We start from the raw sequence: 8,127 nt of genomic DNA on the forward strand, positions 1-8,127 counted from the left end.
CGTGCCAACACCGTGCTTGGCCCCACCTGCTTGGCGACAGCACTGGGGAAGAACAGATCCCTACCCTCATGAGGATGACAGTCCAGCTGTGACCAGTCTGTCTGCTGGTCACAGCCTTGTCACCCTAATTATCTAGTTTATCACAGGCCTAGGAAGAAATCATACCTATTGAAGGTATACAATAAAGCCTGACCCTAAAACATCTGCAGCCTCCGTAGTTAACAGTGTGCCAGTGGTCCAAGGTAATATTGTTAAATAAAGTTTTTTTGTTTGTCTGTTTGCTTGTTTTTAATTACATACAAGGTAGGTTTGTGAAACGGCACAGCTGCTTTGGAAAGCAGTTTAGCATTGCCTCAAAATGTTAACTATAGAGTTACCATATGATCCAGAAACTCTATCTGTAGGTATATGCTCAAAAAAAATGAAAAACTAGGTTCAAACACATGTACTTGAATGTTCGTAGCAGCATTATCCACAACAGCACAAAAGTGGAAACAACCCAAATGTCCATAAAGTGACGAATGGATGTGTATGACCATACAATATAAGATTATTTGGCCACTAAAAAAAAACAAAGTACTGATACTTGCTGCGACGGGGATGCCATATGAAGACATTATGCTAAGGAAAGAAGCCTGGCACAAAAGGCCACGTAGTATATGATTCTATTTGTATGAAGTGTCTAAAATAGGAAAATGTCCAGAAACAAGGAGTAGATTAGTAGGCTCCAGGGGGTTGGGGCAAGGGAGAAAGAAGAGGATTGCCAATGGGTATAGGATTTCTTTTGGAAGCGATGAAATGTTCTAAAATTAGATATGGGTGATCATTGCACGACTCTGCAAAGATACTAAAAATCACTGAATTGTGCGCTTGGAAAGGGTGGATTTTTTTGTGTGGTACATGAATTACATCTCAATAAAGCTCTTATATAAACATAACTAAATACATAAGCCTGACCCTTCTTTTTAAGATTGAATGCTGTTCCTTCCTTGGTTCCTTCAATACTCCTCCCTCCGACTGCCCACCTCCAACGCCTACCTGCTCAGGAAGTTTATTCTTTGTGCCCTCAGCTTCTTGCCCTCTTCCTTCCATGGTTGGTGTTCTGGATTTTTTTTGTGTGTGTGTGGAAAGGAATTGGGAGGATGTATAGAGAATGACTAGGGGCAGAGAGTGGTCAAAGAAAGGGTAGAGAGGAGAAGAACAAAAGATTAGTGCCCCACATCAGAGTTGAAAGACCAGCTGGGAGCAGATTTGTGAGCAAAGGGATGAGAAAGTGTGAGCTCTGAAACACGGGCAGGATGGGACAGGTGTGGGTGAGAAAATGAAAGATTTTCAAGCACTGCTCTGGGTTATGGCTTAGATTCCCCTTAACGTGACTCAAGAGATGCAATAACAATTGGGAGTCATCTTTTAATTCCTTTTACTTTTTTTTTAACCAAGCCATGTGAAAACCAAAGGTTTTTAAGTTAATAATTTCTGTTCTCACTTTTCAGTTGAAATAATGAGGCACAGAGAAGCAGAGGGGTTTATGGGGTTGCACAGCGATTTAGGTAAAGTGTTCGGATAGGAATCTGGATCTGCAAGCTCAAGTTCTTGGACCTTTTCCACTAAGAGCACAGTTTGACTCTAGAGTCAAACTGCTTGTTTTGAATCACAGCCCTGCCACTTACTAGCTGTGCCTCAGTTTCCCCAGTGATAGTTCCTACTTCAGAGGATGTTTGTGAGGATTAAATAAGTTAATATGAAGAAAATTTTAGAACAGTCATACTGAACACTCAGTAAAGGTTACATAGCAGTGGCAGTAGGAATAACAACAGTAATGGTAGTAGGGGTAGACATAGCAATGGTAGTAATATTCGTTGAAACCATTTTGCCACTGATCTTAGACTTTGCTCAAAAAAGTTTACAAACTTGATTCTGGTTCCTTATATATAGCAATAGTAAATGTCACTTAAACTTACAAGAGATACACTATGCTTTTTTTTTTCTTTTTCTTTTCTTTTTTTTTTTTTACACTATGCTTTTTAAAAACAGTTCATTTTCCTTCCAAAATGACAGGTACAGATAAACCCCTCAGCCATCATGCGAGAAGACAGGCTCAAGTGAACAAGGAGAGGTGTCTTTTAAAAACTTGAATGTTTATAGCAGCACAATTCACAATTGCAAAGGTGTGGAAATAATCCAAGTGCCCATCAATACACGAATGGACTAATAAAATGTGCTGTATGTATACCATGGAGTATACTATTCAGCTTTAAGAAACAATGGTGATATAGCACCTATTGTATTTTCCTGGATAGAGCTGGAACCCATTCTACTAAGTGAAGTATCTCAAGAATGGAAAAACAAGCCCCACATGTACTCACCAGCAAATTGGTATTAACAGATCAACACCTAAGTGGACATATAGGAGTAACATTTATCGGGTGCCGGGCGGGTGTGAGGGGGGAGGAGGGGATGGGTATATACAAACATAATGAGTGAGATGTGCAACGTTTGGGGGATGGTCACGCTTGAAGCTCTGACTCGAAGGGGGAGGGGGTCATGAGCAATATACATAACCCTAACATTTGTACCCCCATAATATGCTGAAATAAAAATAAAATAAAATAAACTCCTCTTGACAGAGGACATGAGGGCCTCTGTGGCTTGGTTATATGAAGAATAATAACTTCCCATCCTATTTTCCTGAATGTGATGATGGTAAGAAATGTTGACCCTGACACACACGAGAAGCAACACACTTTGTATCAATTTTTCCCTGTAAAAGAAAGAGGAAATCACGCCACTTGTTAGAAACCAAGACCCACAGCCAGTGCAAGGCTCACACTGACCAGACTCCCAGGACGGTAAATCACTCAAAGAGAAAGCTGGTACTCGTCCATCTCTTCCAGTAAGTGACCCGCAGCTTGAAAGGTTTTAAGACATGTCCTTCATACTGTGGTTGCCATTCTCGGGCCCTGGGAGAGCAGGGCTCAACAAGGCTCTGCGTCGGCTGATTCCATACGCACTGTCTCTTTTGATGCTCACGGTGCCATCACATGGGCACTGCTCCTTGTCACTGTAAAGCGGAAGAAACTGGGGCTCAGAAAGGCTCACGCGCCTTCGTCAAAGTCAAAAGCCACGCCTGGGTTTATCTAAGGTCCCAAAGCTGGAAGGCGGAGTGGAGTTCGAGCCCTGCCTTTCGATTCAGGCCTCTTTGCGATACATCACAGTTTCCAAGGGCCGGGAGTAGGAGCCAGAGCTGGACTTCCACAAAAGCACAAGGATGGCATTGGCTTCTAAGCCATCAGAGCCACTCCCCAAGAGCTGGTCTTGTTGCTAGCCTTCATCAAGTCAGTTCTTCACCCTATAAATTTTAGGCCTAAAACATTTCTCCCAGGTTAACAACATTTTCCTGCACCCAACCTATTCTCTTACAAGCTGCTTGATTAACTAATTTGAGTTTTACACCCTCCTCACACTCCCATCTGGGTAGCATATGTTCATTCAGTTACTGAACATTTATTGAACAATATCATGTGAAAACATCTTTGCTAGGTATCGGATGTGTAGGGGGAAAAAAAAAGAGAAAAAAATAAAAAGAAGAAAAGGAAAAGGAATGAAGTAAGGTCTCTGTCCTAAAGGCGTTTACAATCTGGTGAGGAAGAAGAAGAGATGAACAGAAATGATTATAGCTGAAAGCACGAAGTGCTGAGTTCCCTAAGGAGCATGACAAATATATTATAAAAGCATGTGAACAGCAACCTTTCTGGAAAGAATATTTCCCTAACATTTTAAGGCTCAGAGTCAGGGACGCCCACAGATTAAGTCAAAAGCAAGTCAATAAAAAGTCAATAAAAATCTACAATTATGCAAAAGAAAAAATAAAACGTAGGACAGGCACAGAAAATCTAGTGAATGTGTGCAAGGCACATTTCTCTGGGAGCTGTACTCTTTCCAGAGATAGAGCTTTTATGGGGAGGGGCAGGTGGCGGGGAAACAAACAAACAAGAAAAAGAGCTTGATATTGATCTAGCAACACAGCCATTCAGGAACAGCAGGTCATTTTGTTCCAAAAATCTATAACACAATCAATTCCTGATTAAGAATTTTTTTTATTATTTTTATAGAGATGATTTAGCATTTCTATAGCCGTCCTAACCAACTAATTTCCACTTATTCGGTTTCAAAAAGAGATGTCAACTATAGATGTCTGAAGAATAAAGAATGCACAGAGATGAAGCCGAGGTGGTTTTGAACGGGTGTCGTGCTCTTTTGTTAGGAAACCACGGTGCACTGGTGCCTATGTCCCATCTTTCTTTCTTTCTTTCTTTCTTTTTTTTTTAACCTACCACACATGAAAAGGTCTACAGAAATGTGAATCTATTTCCATGATGGTGAAGTATTTTTCTTGAGGCCAATTAGGGGAAACTGATGAAGGACATTAGATACAATGATGCATGCGTAATCCTTGATTTATGGATCTCCTCCTCTACCTGCTAATTCATTCCTGCTGATAGTCAGGGTTCTCCGGGTCTTAACTTTTTTTTCAGATCCCAATTACTCAATGTAAACAAATGAAGAGTAAGTATGGGTATTCAATGTGATTCATTTGAACAGAAGGTAGGAAACATTAGTATCGATGTATTCCAGGACTTGCAAGCAAAGCACAACTAAATTTAGCAGCCAGTGATATTGATTTGATTAAAAATGGTTTAAGACTTGTAAATGTCACTGGAACTTAGCAAAATGAATGTTATTAAATCCTTCTGGTGATGGGGAAAACTAACAAAGGGATTTGCAGTGGTTTCTGTAATTAATTGCTCTGTCATGATTTATATTAACTTACAGTACAACTCCATTAGCTCAGACCTGTCATCTCTGCTCAAGGAACCACCAAGTAATCACTAGCACATTAAAGAATAAATTAGTTTTTGGCTTGGAGCCTAGTTGTAGAATGTTTCATTTGTGTCTGCTGTAGACATATGTACCTAATAAAGTTGGGACGAATGAGTTAAAGTACATATATATCAATGTCAGCGGGTTATATTTTAGAGACAATATGCTCAGCATTGTTCATTAGGGCTAATGAATCATGGTATTTCAGCTGCATCACCTTGTGTTTAGCAAATGCCTTCAGGTAAGCTGAGATGCAAAAGATTCCTTGAAAATAGGTACAGTCTCCAGAGAGTTTACCCTCTTAGCAGTCTGTGGCCTGTGGTTGTAATAATAGCTTCATGTGGTTTTTGTTAACACTTCATTACCCTAAAGTTGGATAAATTATCCTCCTGCTTCTGCCCTACGTGCAAACACAAAGCCAAAGCCTTAGCTACTACTACTTACCATAGATTATGAGGATTTGTAAGGTTCTATCAGATCATCTTTGACTTTGATAGTTGGATGATGCCTTAAGCAGTGCTTGATAGAAGACTGCTTTACATTTCAAAGAAAGCTCCAATTGCCTTGAGGGTTTATAAACTAAAACTTGAACCACTTTCTTTTCATTTCAGGCCAAGGAAGGCTCAATTGGCACTGGGCTGGCCAGGATAACTGACACAGAGAGGGAACCTGTGGGCAATGTCCCATGGAGGCTGTGTACGGGGAAAGTTGTGGCCCCAAGAACTCACCGAATCTGCAAGGCTCCAAGGGCAAAGTCATTTCAGCTCAAAATCTCTGGGCACTACCCAGACGTTCATAATTTGTCCTGGATCATTTCTGCAATTTGAATCATCAGATGTCAGCAGCTCCTTCACAGATGCTATGCCTGCAGTGCAAGGAGCTTGCTACACAGGGGCTTCTCCTGCCTGGCTGAATAGAGTGACAAATGTCCAAAATGCAGAAAGATTGCAGCCTTAGCCAGCTGGAAAATGCATACATTATTGAGGATAAAATATGAAGAGTGCGAGTCAGTTTATGAAATATGGGGAAGCTTATTTTTGCTCTTCTAATATGCGAAGGGATTAGATTTCATATTTGCAATGATTAGTGCTGATGGCTTTGTATTTAATTGAGGAAAAAAATCCAGAAACACCCCCCAAAGTTCATTCTATTTGCATCTTGCGTGTTGTTATATACCCCTGACTTCATTTGAAATGACTAACCAAATAAAAAGAAACACTTGCTCTCGAAATAAAACAAACACTAAAAACAGGGCTGTGGCAGGGGAAGAAAGAAAGGGACGATGAGACATTAGGAAGGGAAGGATGAAATGTGGTGACACAGAAGCAAGGAGAATATGCACGGTATTTTGTAAAATAGAAATTATTTTTACATATTTCTAAATATTGGTTTCAGCGAACCAATAAGTGAAAAAGGAAATACGAAGCCGGCCTTTCTGTGAAATGTTCCACTGATTCACATTATGCCTTTACTAAAATCACAGGATTCTAAATAATGTCTGTGAAACAACTTCTCAGCTCCATAGTTTCATGTTTACTTTTATGAAATTTTGTCGTGATTTACCTTTGATCCTAACATGTCAGCAATTAGATATAAAAATATGTCTGAAATTAGATTTTAATAGTAAGAACAGCCAGCATTTAACTGGTGCAGGAGTGAATGAAACGTTTCATCAAAGTAAAAATAAAATGAAAACAGAGTACGCAAAGGAAAAAAAAAATCGATTAGCCAGTCAAAATGATGAGTTTGGCTGATTACTTTTTATGAAATTAGCCCCCTTATTTTTCACTCTCGCTTATTTTCAGTTGCTCTTGGAGCAAAACCTGTGTGCTCAGAGAGAATTTGCAGACTCGTGGGCAGATAGAATTAAGAAGCACTGTGTGGAACACAAAGAGAATCCTTTCCTTAGGCGGTGCTTTGTGATTCTTGCCCTTTTGTTTATGCTTTTCCCAAAGGATTGGGAAATATCAAATATAGATTCTAAATCTATTAGAACAGTGGCTTCCCCATGCACAGAAAAGAAGCACATGCAGATCAAACATCCAGATTTTCTAATCTTTCCTCGATGGATAACACAGAAGCAACTAGATTATCCCAACAGTTAAAAAATAGGGGTGACTTAGAGAGCATTTGACAATTTCCTCTTTCACAGTCTTTTGTTTGAGTCAGCTAATAATCTAGAAAGAGAAATTAAAATATCATTTTTTTTCTTGTTTCTCGCATCCGTTGGCCAGTTTTTTGTGTGTGCGTGCTTGACAACTTCAAACAAATTATATAGCTTTCTCCCTTTTTTTTCCCTCCACTTTGAGCTCTGGCGGAAGTTTCACATGCAGGGTTGAGCCCCAAGTCGCTCAGCAAAGCGAATGTTTCATTTTCAGCAGAACCCACATGGTCCATTCAGACTCGTTTCTTTCACTTCCAGATATAAAGAGCAGCTGTGTCTCCCTAGTTGCTAAAGAAGATCCTATGTACAAAGTTAACAAAACATAGCTCGGACAATGGATTTGATCTCTACAGCAGGGAAGCCGTACTTTTCAAATTCATCTCTTTCTGGCTCCAGCAAATTACAGGTGCCTGAAAAGATCTGGTGACCCTTTTTAAGTGTGCTTGTTGAACAAGCTCAGAGGTGACCATATGATTTAGTGCAGCAGTGTTAACATTTTGCAAAGCACGATGGTCCAGGACAGACCATCTATGGAGTACAAGCTCCCTCAGTTGGTAGCATTTAGGGGATCCATGAACTCCGCACAAACTATTTATATTCAACTGCTTTCTACTGACTGTTGGAAGTGTTTACCTCTCTACAGATAGGGCTGGATGTTGATATATGGGTACCTCTCCCCCCCAACGCACACACACACACACACACACAATATTCTTTAACCTCCTCAAAATGCTGTTCTTTAAATATTTGTTCTCCATTTATTTGATGGGACTGGGAAAAACATACTTTTATTAGAACATTTAAATAGTCCTGTATTTATATACTTGGGAGACGTATTCAAGCATGTAGAATACAAATAATAAGCAGGTAAGTGTGGGGCGTGGTGTCAACGCCATTACAAGATGGCGCCTGTTTCCGGCTTTGCCTAGAGCAGTAAACAAGTTCAGCGCACGCGCAATTGTCGGTTACCCTGTGGCGCAAGCATGCAAATGAAGGATCCTACTATGGACCAATGCTTTGGCGGCTCGACAGCTGAGCGGCCTATCCCAGCTTAGGGGTTGTGCTTCTAGGGTATATAGCAG

This window comes from Microcebus murinus, chromosome 10, assembly GCF_040939455.1.
Source record: "Microcebus murinus isolate Inina chromosome 10, M.murinus_Inina_mat1.0, whole genome shotgun sequence".
NCBI classification, from domain to species: domain Eukaryota; kingdom Metazoa; phylum Chordata; class Mammalia; order Primates; family Cheirogaleidae; genus Microcebus; species Microcebus murinus.